The sequence below is a fragment of the Rhinoderma darwinii genome, chromosome 1 (assembly GCF_050947455.1).
Source record: "Rhinoderma darwinii isolate aRhiDar2 chromosome 1, aRhiDar2.hap1, whole genome shotgun sequence".
Taxonomy (NCBI): Eukaryota; Metazoa; Chordata; class Amphibia; order Anura; family Rhinodermatidae; genus Rhinoderma; species Rhinoderma darwinii.
Window position 1 is genome coordinate 359,376,276 of NC_134687.1, and position 14,261 is coordinate 359,390,536.

General features: G+C 42.2%; 1 protein-coding gene across 49 annotated transcripts in view; it reads left to right on the top strand.

Annotated features, from left to right (window-relative positions):
* PTPRD (protein tyrosine phosphatase receptor type D) overlaps positions 1 to 14,261 on the top strand; it is a 1,823,241-nt gene that overhangs the window by 337,019 nt on the left and 1,471,961 nt on the right. The window contains exon 1 of one of the 49 annotated variants that reach the window (XM_075826844.1): positions 13,899 to 13,921. The exons of the other annotated variants lie outside the window; for them this stretch is intronic. The gene's annotated coding sequence lies outside the window, so the exon portion shown is untranslated. Of the gene's footprint in view, positions 1 to 13,898; positions 13,922 to 14,261 lie in introns of those variants that run through there. 49 annotated transcript variants of the gene reach the window in all.

Consider the following 14,261-nt stretch of genomic DNA (forward strand, 5'->3'; position numbering starts at 1 on the left):
CCGAGGGTCATTTCGAATACCTGGTCATGCCCTTTGGGTTGTGTAATGCCCCTGCTGTCTTCCAGAATTTTATTAATGAAATCCTGAGAGAGTACCTGGGTAATTTTCTTGTTGTGTACCTTGATGACATACTGGTGTTTTCCAAGGACTGGTCCTCCCACGTGGAGCATGTCAGGAAGGTGCTCCAGGTCCTTCGGGAGAATAATCTGTTTGCTAAGACTGAAAAATGTGTCTTTGGGGTACAGGAGATACCATTTTTAGGGCAAATCCTCACTCCTCATGAATTCCGCATGGACCCTGCCAAGGTTCAAGCTGTGGCGGAATGGGTCCAACCTGCCTCCCTTAAGGCGTTACAGTGTTTTTTAGGGTTCGCCAACTATTACAGGAGATTTATTGCCAACTTCTCGGTCGTCGCTAAGCCTCTTACGGACCTTACCCGCAAGGGTGCCGATGTCCTCCATTGGCCCCCTGAGGCCGTCCAGGCCTTTGAGACTCTCAAGAAGTGCTTTATCTCGGCCCCCGTGCTGATTCAGCCCAACCAAGAGGAGCCATTTATTGTGGAGGTTGACGCTTCCGAGGTGGGAGTGGGGGCCGTCTTGTCCCAGGGTACCAGCTCCCTCACCCATCTCCGCCCCTGTGCTTACTTCTCTAGGAAGTTTTCGCCCACGGAGAGTAACTATGATATTGGTAACCGCGAACTTCTAGCCATTAAATGGGCTTTTGAGGAGTGGCGGCACTTCCTGGAGGGGGCCAGACACCAGGTAACGGTCCTTACGGATCACAAGAATCTGGTTTTCCTAGAATCGGCCCGGAGGCTTAATCCTAGACAAGCTCGGTGGGCACTATTCTTTACCAGATTTAATTTCTTGGTTACCTATAGGGCTGGGTCCAAGAATATTAAGGCTGACGCTCTGTCACGTAGTTTCATGGCCAATCCTCCTTCCGAGAAGGATCCCGCTTGTATTTTACCCCCTGGTATAATCGTCTCTGCCACGGATTCTGATTTAGCTTCTGATATCGCGGCTGATCAGGGTGCAGCTCCCGGGAACGTCCCTGGGGACAAACTGTTTGTTCCCCTGCAATACCGGCTGAGGGTACTCAGGGAAAACCATGACTCCGCTCTATCTGGTCATCCTGGCATCTTGGGCACCAAACACCTCATTACCAGAAACTATTGGTGGCCTGGGTTGCCTAAAGATGTTAGGGCTTACGTCGCCGCTTGTGAGGTTTGCGCTAGGTCCAAAACCCCTAGGTCCCGACCTGCGGGCCTACTACGTTCCTTGCCCATTCCCCAGAGACCTTGGACCCATATCTCCATGGATTTTATCACCGATTTGCCTCCATCTCAGGGCAAGTCGGTGGTGTGGGTGGTAGTCGACCGCTTCAGCAAGATGTGCCACTTTGTGCCCCTTAAGAAGCTACCTAACGCCAAGACGTTAGCTTCTTTGTTTGTGAAACACATCCTGCGTCTCCATGGGGCCCCAGTCAATATTGTTTCTGACAGAGGGGTACAATTTGTTTCCTTATTTTGGAGAGCTTTTTGTAAAAAGTTGGAGATTGATCTGTCCTTCTCCTCCGCCTTCCATCCCGAAACTAATGGCCAAACGGAAAGGACCAACCAATCCCTGGAACAATATTTAAAGTGTTTCATCTCTGACTGTCAATTCGATTGGGTCTCATTCCTTCCCCTTGCTGAATTTTCCCTGAATAACCGGGTCAGTAACTCGTCAGGGGTCTCCCCGTTTTTCTGTAATTTCGGGTTTAACCCAAGGTTCTCCTCCGTCTCCCCTGGTTGTTCCAATAATCCTGAGGTAGAGGAGGTTCATCGGGAACTGTGCACTGTCTGGGCCCAGGTTCAGAAGAACCTAGAGGCGTCCCAGAGCGCACAAAAGATTCAGGCGGATAGTAGACGTTCTGCTAACCCCCGGTTTGTCGTCGGGGATTTGGTCTGGTTGTCGTCCAGGAACTTGCGCCTTAAGGTCCCGTCCAGGAAGTTTGCTCCCCGATTTATTGGACCTTATAAGATCATTGAAGTCCTCAACCCTGTATCCTTCCGTCTGGAGCTCCCCCCATCCTTTCGCATACATGACGTCTTCCATGCCTCCCTCCTTAAACGCTGCTCCCCGTCCTGGTCCCCCTCGAGGATACCTCCTGTTCCCGTTCTCACCCCTGAGGGGGTGGAATTCGAGGTGGCCAAGATTATGGACAGTAGGATGGTCCAGGGCTCCCTCCAGTACCTGGTCCATTGGAGAGGATACGGGCCGGAGGAGAGGACTTGGGTACCTGCCCGTGATGTTCACGCTGGGGTATTGATCAGGAGGTTCCACCTCCTCTTCCCCACTAAACCGGGTCCCCTTAGTAAGGGTCCGGTGGCCCCTCATAAAAGGGGGAGTACTGTTAGGGATCTGCCAGGTACTTCATCTAGCTATACTCCTGGGATTAATCAATCCACACCTGAGGCCAGACCTGCTCGACTGACACCATCTCCCACCAACCAGGGTGGCAGGCTCAGGAGTGGGAGAGCCTATCGCGGCCTGGTCTCTCGGAGTTAGCTCCGCCCCCTGCCCTTTATTACCTGCCCTGTGCTCTCCCTCAGTGCTTGTAATTCTTTTGGATTCCTGGCCCCACTGCTGCTTGCTCCAGCCTGCTTCTGCCGTGCTTCTGCCTTGCTGCAGTTCTGCTTGACCTGCTTGCTTGCCCTGGCTTGCTTCTGTCTCCGTGCCTGCTCGGGTGTACTCACTTCGTCCTGGTCCTGACTGTTCGTTCGCCGCCCCGTTTCCTCGTGGCGTTCCGTGGCTACTGCCCCTTCCCTTGCGTGTTCCCTGTTTGTCTTCCTGTGCACTTAGCCAGCGTAGGGACCGCCGCCCAGTTGTACCTCGTCGCCTAGGGCGGGTCGTTGCAAGTAGGCAGGGACAGGGCGGTGGGTAGATTAGGGCTCACTTTCCCTTCACCTCCTTCCTGCCATTACACCTATGAGCTGTTTATTGGTAAACATGATCTATATTACAGTATGAATGTAGTTCTTTAAGATGTATCCATTTTATCTCATGGCACTGTATATTTTTGCTTGTATGTTATTAATGTTTTTAAAGATGCTAATATTGCCATTAATATGCCTTAGAGAAAGTGTTTTTTGCATTCCATCACCTAATCTCCTCTGAATGGTGGAATGCGAGAATTTACGCCGAAAATAATTATCTGCAATATGCATCTGTTAACATTCTTTCATAACTGCTTCATCAAAGGTGGTGGAAGGAGAAATTCTTTCAGTTTTTTACAGCTGCCTTTGATAACCTAATTTTACAAGTTTCTTTAACTTTTTTAACCTTGGTTTTCCCCATATCATTTTAAGGGAGGTAAAATGTGATCAATTCATTTTTGTTTCTGTGCCAGCAGAGACTGGCATTGTTAGCAGGTATATTTTTCATTACGCCAGCTTCTGTGCTTGCAAGCACTCAGAGACAACTAAAGCGCTGCAAATTGGCTTTATGCACATTTTATCCTTCAAATCTTATCACTAGACACCTGCCTATAGATGAGTGAATTTCGGGTCCGATTTAGTCAAATTTGCTATTCAATTCGATTTGGACAAAGTGCCACAAATCGAAAGTGCACTGTTTGGGCTAAAAATTCATGTCTGACTCTCTGATGTTTTATAGAACTGTATCCAATAAACCTATATATGGCAACTCCGTATAGACCGGGTAGTGGTCACAATGCACCAAAATTATATACAACACCAAAAAAAGCAACAATAAAGTGCTAGGCCAATAAACATATTCTTTAAAAAAGTAAATCTTTATTTCATGATACAAAAATATTTAAAAATTAATAGGATGAGACCATGTAGACATAAAAACGGTGGATGAAGCAGGACAAGCTATTTCATAGTGATGTAAAGTTATTCACATATGTACACATAATACAAACAAGCCAATTCATGATGTATATACATTAAAGGGCAAGTGCATGTGGGCCGTATCCTAGTTAAATCCAACCCATATCAAGCTCTTTATGCCAAGCCAGCATAAAATATCAAAGTGACAGCAACATATATGGGTAAAGGGAAGGATAACCACAGGGTATCTTGGGAAGGCTGCCTGCAAGGCATTATGGTGAATCCCGCATGGGGTCACGTGATCCTTTTTCTTGTCTGTAATATCTATCAGCTGCCATTTTGCCATGATTTTGCCACAATTCGCCAAATCTGAAACTTTTTGGAAATTTGGACCGAATTTGATTGGTGTAGAATCAATTGGCTCATCTTTACACATGACCAACTAACATTGGAGCAAAAAGTAAGCTGTGCATGTATGACACAAGGCAGATAAGCATCATGAGAAAAAATAAAAATGGCTTGTAACAAATGGAAAAACACTGAAGTTGACTATGCTATTCCTTCTATACTTGTATTATGTATGATTTATTAATATGATAGAGTTTTGTTTTTGTTGTTCTTGGGTTTTGATCCCGGATCTCTATGTCCTAATTATTTCACCTTCTTTCTCTGCAATCCGACAGGATTTTTCCTATACTTCTGTGGTCGTTTCTTTTACTTTCTTATATTTCCTCCTGGTTTTTCGGTTTAATGATCCAGGTATAAATAATCCGAGTGGCTTCCATGTTGGATCATTGTTATCCTTTAGCTGTGTGGTTGTGATCCTGACTCCTGGTTACTACATATGTTACTTCTGCTTCTATTGTCCTGTTCCCCCTCCTGATTCTGTCTGCTTGTTACCATCCCCTGGTGGCATCTATGTACTTTTACTCCTTTTGTGATCAAGGACTACTTTGGGGGCCAGAACCTCTGAATCTTCATGTAGCCTTTCCCACCTTATAAATGGTAAAAAAATAAAGACTAAGGAATTCCCTAGAATCTCCTTATCAGTGAATTTGGTAATGATACAGAGGGTCCTCTCCTATTATACTGTATGTCATAACCTTCTAAACATGTAGCCAAACTGTTGCATACCCTTAGGTGTAATTTCATTTACTCCATGACTTTAGGTTCCCTTCAACAAAATAAAATCTGTGTCATTGCATTTACCGCTTGTAACACTTTTATTTTTAATATATGTGATATCGGGTCATGACTATAATAATGTGCATCATTTATTTACATAAGTTAAAGAGCATTCTTTACAGGATATTGACTGAAGGCACCCAATTAAGTTTCCTAATATGTACCGCCTGCTTGAGGCACACTTCTAGAACCTGGGGCACTACTAACACTGTAGAGGATCAGCAGAGAATTTGGACCTAGCAGATTCTGAATTACAATAATTACTTGAGGTCATGCCAGCACTGCATTCCAAATCTGTAATGTGAATTATATAAGACATTCTATAAAACATTTATAATGTTTTTATATGATTTGTACATTTGCAGTTAAATATATATAAAGCATCTAGGTCACTGAACACATTCCCGGTAATAAATCATAGCACTATTTAAAGCTTTGTACATGTGCTGCAATGTAGCATTAAAAATAAAGGTTCACAGACAAGCATTTATTTCCATAAACAAATATTCACAAGTGAAGCAAGGAAAGGAAGGAGCATTTACTCTCAAATTTTGCTTGAAGCTAAATGCTTATGTTTTAATTTTGTACTCTTTAAGCCCACATCTTATATTTGAATAAGTATTAATATAAATATGTTGCTTTTTACAGAATTTAATCTAAGTATTCATATGTTAAGTGTAAAATCTGGCATTTAAAGACCTTTCCAAGTAAAAGCCATAGTTTACTTATCAGTGTGGGTCTGACTGCTAGGATGCGCACCGATGGTTAAAATCAAAGGGCTGCACTTCTGGCCTCCCACTTGCAGGAAATAACACAGGTCCAGATCAGGTCCCAGAGATTATACTCCCATTAATCAGAATGATATGGTATATGCTAGCGATATGCCATAACATTCCAACATGAGACTACCCCCTTTAATACTAGCAATTGGTAATTCTTTTTTTTTTAAATGTACTGTATAAATCACAATCACATTCAAAATATCAAGCCAAATTTACTGTATTCCATAATAGGATAGGTACTTCATATTCAATGCATGTACTGCTTACTAAGACTATCTAAGTCTAGGAAATAAAAGGATGCACAAGTCAACAAGAATACAAAAAATTGCAAGCTGTCGCATGTAAACAAAGCATAATTAGTATAAAGGGGCCAAATGTGTCCCAAAAAGCATTCCCAACACCATTATATCATAACAATCTCAAATCAATTACCCACAGAATTGACACTCAGACAATTTTTTCTTTGTTTTTGTTTTTTTTTCCACAAAATTCTCGGTAAACTCAAGGTATTTTGTGAGTGAGAATTTTAGAACAGCAGTGTCTGAGATATTCAAACCACCCCAACCATAAATACATGGCTGAACTGAACATCAAATGAACCCATGCCTGTCACGGCTGTGGGGGTAAGAGGCCACTCCACCATATAGCTGTACAAACAAGAGTCAATGAAAGTCTTTAGGACAAAAGTACCTAGATAGAAGATTTGGCAGACACTTGGCGAAGCAGACACTTGGCGTGGTAGACACTTGGCATGGCAGACACTTGGTGTAGCAGACACGTGACGTGGCAAACACTTGGCGTAGCAGACACTTGGAGTGGCAGACAATTGGCACATATGACACTTGCACAGATGACACTTGGCACAGAGGATGAACTCGACTCCGACACTAGACTTCACACTGGAAGAAACATGATTAGGGTATGTTCACACGCACTAATTACGGACGTAATTCAGGCGTTTTTGCCCCAAATTACGTCCGAAAATAGCGCCTCAATAGCGTTGACAAACATGTGCCCATTGAAAGCAAGCGCCTGCACATGCCGTTACGGCTGAAATTACGGGGATGTTTTCAGGCGGAAACATCCCCGTAATTTCAGCCGTTACAGACGCTGTCGTGTGAACATACCCTAAGGGTATGTGCACACGTAGTGACCAAAAACGTCTGAAAATCCGGACCTGTTTTCAAGGGAAAACAGCCCCTGATTTTCAGACGTTTTTTAAGCAACTCGCGTTTTTCGCTGCGTTTTTTGCAGCGTTTTTCGCGGCGTTTTTTACGGCGTTTTCGCAGCGTTTTTTACGTCCGTTTTTGGAGCTGTTTTCATTGGAGTCCATCAGAAAACGGCTCCAAAAACGTCCAAAGAAGTGTCCTGCACTTCTTTGACGAGGCAGCCATTTTACGCGTCGTCGTTTGACAGCTGTCAAACGACGACGCGTAAATTACAGGTCGTCGGCACAGTACGTCGGCAAACCCATTCAAATGAATGGGCAGATGTTTGCCGACGTATTGGAGCCATATTTTCAGGCGTAAATCGAGGCATAATACGCCTCGTTTACGCCTGAAAATAGGTCGTGTGAACCCAGCCTTACTGGATACGGGATACAGGATACGGGAACACAGGATACAACTAAGGAACCATTTGCAAATGAACATGGGAAGACACAAAAAACGCTCATGCAAGGTGGAAGTGGGCAGAGTCCTTTTTAAAGTCCCAGGTGTGTAGGCATTGGACAGGGACTAATTTGCAGGCGCGTGCTGGCCCTTTAAGCACCCTAGGAGTAACAGCAAGAGGAGCGAGCAGTGTGTGTCGGCATCTCTGAGGAGGGAGACGCCGGCTAGAGTTCACTGGTCTATTTTCAGAAACAGTAATGTTGTTATCAGTTGTCTTCAACATATTTTTCCTGTAATCTCCATTTAGTAGCACACAAAACACTAGTAAGTCAAACAACTGATGTTAGAAAAGGCCAGGGTTATGAAAAATCTCTTTTCCATAATCCTATTTGTTAAGACCTTTTATACAATCAAAGGTCAACATTTTTGTCAATTCGAAAAATTCTATACTGTTGAATTTGAGATAGGCAGTAAGGAAATTAAACTTGCATAAATTGTATGATCAAGCCAGAAATGCCTAAGCACCTAGAAAAGAGGGAGAAATCCCTGTAACCATTGGTCCTTTGGGTTTCAGCCTTCCTGGCTCTCTCTCTGATGAAGACAAACAATATGCTGAGGTATTGACGGACCTGTCTCTCGGATCATTTGGTGTGTTTGATGACAGTGTGATTAAGATTGGTGAATTTACTGGAGGTTTGAGATCCAGTCATTGCAGGCCAGCGGGTCTTTCTATTTTCATTCCAGGTTCTTAGTGATGTAAAAGCTTTGGCATATAACGGTTGCCTACCGAACACCAGTCCAGGATAACTAAGAGCCTTGGAAAGACTTAGATTGTGTAAGGATCTTGTTGTCAAGCCGGCCGACAAGAGGGGAAATATTGTGCTTATGACCAGGGATTACTATGTAGGTGAAGCTGAAAATATATTGATTGGCTTGTTAGGTCCATCTTTGGCTTGTTAGGTCCATCTTGAGAGAGATTTCATTGTACTTGAAAGAAACTAATGACTTTCTTGTTGCTTTGGTGGAATGTCCGTGGTCTGAGGGATACAAACTAACGTCCATCAATGTGGAGAGTCTTTATACACGGATTCCACACGATTTAGGCATTACAGCTGTATGTAAAGTTTTGAAAAGTACTGAAAAAGGTGCTGACTATGTTAACTTTGTTTTTAACTCTCTCCAATTTATACTCACACATAATGAGATTTGATGACAAGTTGTATTCCGAAGTGTCCAGTACCTAAATGGGTACTTCCGTCGAATGTACCTACGCAAATATTTTTCTTGCATTCTTCGAGAAAACATATATTTTCAGCACATCTAATGCCTCTTCGGGTCATATCAAGCTTTACTTGAGATATGTAGTTGATAAATTCATAATTTGGTCTGGTACAGATGGAGAGTTCTCCGATTTTATCACTTTATCTCAATAGTTGCAATTGTATGAATATGAAATTTACCTCCAAACTAGAACCTTAAACTCTGGAGTTTTCGGATGTTTTAGTCTCTACACAAGAGGGGGCTTTGACCACATCTTGGTATCCTAAACCTATCACAACTAATGCATTGCTACATCATCAGAGCTTTCATCCAGATCATACTAAAAAAGCACTGCCCTATGGCCAATTTATTAGACTCAGACGTATTAATGACAACGAGCAAGTCTTTCTTCAACAGGCATTCAATTTTAAAGAAATCATCCTGGAGAAGGGCTAGTCTAAGACATTGTTAGTTATTGCCTTGAAAAAAGCACTTGCGAAGGATCGAACTGAATTGTTACATAAAAATTGTTCAAAATATAAAAAAGAATGCAGATTTGCATATTCCTTTTAAATTAGCCCTTTAGAATCAGCTATAAAATCTGCCAATAATAAGAACTGGCACACTGTGGAGAGGAATTAAGACCTCAAATATGTAGCAGTTAACCCCATAACGACCGGCGTATCGTGTTTTTATGGTGGCCAATCAGGGTAGATCTTCTGAAGTGCTGCCTTTTCACGTCGGTGCTTCCGAAGAAGTTTTCCCACATTGGGCGGGGTGCTCCTGAAGCCCAGGTTGTTGCTAACAGCCTTGGGTACAGGGCATCGATCGGAGACCACTAGCAGTGGTCTTCGATCATGTTTGACCCCTGAGATATATATAGATACCACCTGAATCAGGATCGCTAAAATTTCTTTAATTAGGTTAATATTTAAAAATGAGCTAACTTAGCCAAAACTTCATATTATCAGGCTAACCACGCAGGGAACAATCTAGGCAGAGTTCAGCAGGGTTAGAGTGCTATATGCAGCCTGCCACAGTATTGCATAATCCCTACCTAGATTAACAGAACAAATACAGCTGTACCCTGCCTGGATTAGAGTTGAGAAAGTGATTTCTCTAATGTAATATTTTGAGACACCTAACACGTTTCAACATCCCTTAGTTATGTAGATCTATCTTCACAGGTGTACATTCATTCACAGCAGGTGCAGCTTGCATACACTTGAGTGCATATATCAAGCCCCCCTGTTGTGGGGATCATAGTGACGGCACTAGCCTGTCACAAGCTGTTCCGAAACCTCTCTTTCACCCAATGTGGCAATGGCACGTCATAGTGACATTTGTGCGCTGGTGTGGGCGGGTCCCGATCATTACTCAGCCGGTAAACCAATCCGCACTAAGCGTCAGGTTGCTATGGGAACCTCCTAAGCGGCCTTGCTGTAGCTGCGCTCTACTTAGACAGAAATTGTCAATAGTATAGCTGAATATTGGAAGCATTTAAGATATACTCCTGCACACAGAGAGCCAGGGAGACATATTGTAGATGTGATCTGATATACTGCTCAGTTTAGTTCAAATCAGCCAAATAACCCTAGGCTGTGTTGTTAGATAGCGAAAAGCATATAAATGCATACGTGCATATGTTAAGTAGGGGAAATTCCTTAATATACTGAAGTTGAGAGGTCTCCTTTATGAATCAGGGGCAGTAAGATATCTATTCCCTAATCAGCAAATGAGTTAATAATCTTACCATGTTTATGGTACTCATCATGTCTATACTTCGGAGGGAAGCATCTAACAATATTCATTTGCATCTATTCCCAGTCCAAAAGATGACATCACTAATGCTCATAAAAATCTACCCTTCAAAGATAGGTATTGAACAATATTCTTTTAAGACAACACTAGTGTTTGTTCTTTAATAATGGTATCAAGTAGATTAAGGGGGTCTCTAGGGATATGCTGTGCATAATTGCCCTAGCCTAGATGAAACACGTATATGGGATATTGTCATTGAGGCCTCCAGGTTTCACTGTGTTCATCAAAAAAATCCAACGAGCCTCCATCTGTAGGATGCGTTTATCCCAGTTGCCTCCGCGATAGGGGACTGACCCTCTAGATTCCTTGAAAATTTAGATGGTCTGGGTTACCCTGATGTTAGTCCCATATGTGACAGGAAATCGGGGTCTCTGCATTTCTCATTACATCATTGACGTGATTTAGTGATTTCAATTTTTAAGGAATCGATGGAGTCCGTCCCCCCTCGCTTGGAGGTAACTGGGATAAACGCATCCTACAGAGGGAGGCTCGTTGGATTTTTTGGATGAACACAGTGAAACCTGGAGGCCTCAATGACAATATCTCATATATGTGTTTCCTCTAGGCTAGGGCAATTATGCACAGCATATCCCTTTATCTACTTGATACCTTTATTTTAGAACAAACACTAGTGTTGTCCTAAAGGAATACTGTTCAATGCCTATCTTTGAAGGGTAGGTATTATGAGCATTAGTGATAAGTCATCTTTTGGACTGGGAATAGAAGCAAATGAATATTGATAAATGCTTACCTCCGAAGTATAGACATAATGAGTACCATAAACATGGTAAGATTATTAACTAATTTGCTGATTGGAGAATAGATATCTTACTGTCCCGGATTCATAAAGGTGACCTCTCAACGTAATTAAATTAACTCCTTCCTGACTGCCCACCGTCTTTTGACGTCAGGCGGTGCAGGTCCCCAGTCTACAGCGACGTCTTTTGGCGTCGCTGTAGATGAGGCTGATGAGTGCTCCTGTGAGTGCTCATACTCTAAGCAGGAGCTGTAACTAACAGCTCCTGATCTGAGAGCAGCCTCCTGAACACAGCTGGGGTCGGAAAACATTCCAACCCCAGCTGTTTAACCCTTTGATTGCCGCGGTCGTCTGTGACCGCGGCATGATCAAAGGGAATTCCCCTCTTTGATTGCATCACCGGAATCCCGATGATGCGATCAAACATCAGGGAATCCCTCTGCAGTCAGCCCTAGAGACCTACAAAGGACCCCAGGGCTGTCTGTTCCGTTTGCCTGCTGTTCAGGCACACTATGCTCTGTCCTAACAGCAGCCTGTGTCATAGTAGGTATCTACATATATTAGGTATCTACAGGCCTCATACAGCCACATCAATGAAAAAATATAAAAGTTATGGCTGCTAAAAGGCAGAGAGGCAAAAACAGAAAAATGTAGCTGGTCATTAAGGTCTTTTCAGTCCCGATCATTAAGGGTTAAGGAATGTCCCCTATTTAACATATGCACATATGCATTTATATAGTTTTCACTAGCTAACAGCAGCCTAGGGTTATATGGCCGATTTGAACTAAACTGAGCAGTATATAAGATCACATCTACAATATGTTTCCCTGGCTCTCTGTGTGCCGGAGTATATCTTAAATGCTTCCAATATTCAGCTATACTGTTGACAATTTCTGTCTATGCAGCTACTGCAAGACTACTGCAAGGCTGTTTAGGAGGTTCCCATAGCAACCTGACACTTAGTGCGGATTGGTTTATCGGCTGAGTAATGATCGGGACCCACCCACACCAGTGGACAAATGTCACTATGACATGGCATTGCCCGATTGGGTGAATGAGAGGGCTCGGTTCAGTAGCGAGCACCGCATCTGAGTGGTTTTTGAGGAAGGGGGCTCCCTCTCTCACCCCACCAGCACCCCGTGTGTATTGCAGGGCGTCGGTGGTTTCTATGGCAGCCAGGGGGCCTAACAAAGGCCCGCAGATCTGCCTCTAGTGAATGCCTGTTAGGCCGTGCCAGAGAGTTTTACACTGACAGGCAATAATACACTGCAATACAGAAGTATTTCAGTGCATTATAAAAGAGATCAAAAGATCACACAGTAAAGTCTCGTAGTGGGACTAGAAAAAAGTTACAAAAAAGTTTAGTAAAGTTTGCAACAAATAAATAAAAGTCCTAAGTAAAAAAAAAAAAAAAAAAAAACTACTTTTTTCCCTTACAAAATACTTTATTATGAAAAAAGGGGAAAAGTTACACATATTTGGTATCGCTGCATCCATAACGACCCCAACTATAAAACAATTTTATTATTTAACCTGTATGGTAAACTACATAAAAAAATAAAATAAAAAACAATGCAAGAATTGCTGTTTTCTGTTCATCCTGCCTTCAAAAAAAATTATAAAAAGTGAGCAAAAAGTCGCATGTACTCCAAAGTGGTACGAATAAAAACTACAAGTCATCCTGCAAAAAAAGCCCTCATATAGCTATATCAGCAGAAAAATAAAAAAGTTATGGCTCTTAAAATAAAAACAAAATGTAGAAAAAAAAGTGTTTTTGCTGTGTTAAAGTGGTAAAACATTAAAAAAAACTATATCAATTTGGTATCGCTGCAATCGTAACGACCCGCTAAATAAAGGTATTATGTTATTTATACCACACGGTAAACGGTGTAAATTTAAGACACAAAAAAATTTCAGTTGTTTCTTTTTTTTCTGTTACCCCACCAAAAAAGTTAATAAAAATGAATCAATAAATTATAAGTACCCCAAAATGGTGCTATTAAAAAATACAACTTGTCCCGCAAAAAAACAAGTGTCTGTGCAGCTGTCTCGACCTAAAAATAAAAAAGTTATAGCTCTTTGAATGCGATGATGGAAAAATTAAAAAAATTGCTTGGTCACTAAGGTTTAAAATACCTTTGGTATTAAGGGGTTAATAAACCTTTGATAAGTTTTAGACATACCGAGAACATCAGGGACCTATTAGTATGCTATATAATGACTGTTGGACTCGCTTGGACAAATAGAAAAGTATCACCCAGATTAATAGAGCATGTCAGAAATGTGTATAGAGGTAACTCAAACATCCTTTCCTTTGCTGGGATAGAAAAAGTGGATATATCATGCACAGGTGGGGATCGCCACAAATTACTACTCCAGAGAGAGGCTAGGTGGATCATCAGGACAAATGCAATAGGAAGTCTAGGATTGATGATTGCAATGATTTGAGTGTGTTTTTTTGAGTGCCTGTCTTTTTAAATTTGCACTGTGTATGCATGTTTCTATGGTAACTCTGCATGGTGCAGCTCATAAGGACATGATCCTGCACTGTGTCATTTGTAGGCTTGTGAAAGTGCATCGACGCGAAACAGCTGATGCCTGTGTAGTACTCACTGTTTTTACCCGCTTTTTCGACTAAGAAATAAAGACTAAAAGAAAACGTCATTGGGTGAGTGCCACTCTTTCTTTTCCTCTACTTGGATATACCTCATACATTAAAGCTGCGCACATAATAATGTTGGGGTACAGAACTAGATATCATAAATGATATACAGGGTGGGCCATTTATATGGATACACCTAAATAAAATGGGAATGGTTGGTGATATTAACTTCCTGTTTGTGGCACATTAGTATATGGGAGGGGGGAAACTTTTCAATCTCGGTGTTTACCATGGTGGCCATTTTGAAGTCGGCCATTTTGTATCCAACTTTAGTTTTTTCAATGGGAAGAGGGTCATGTGACACATCAAACTTATCGAGAATTTCACAAGAAAAACAATGGTGTGC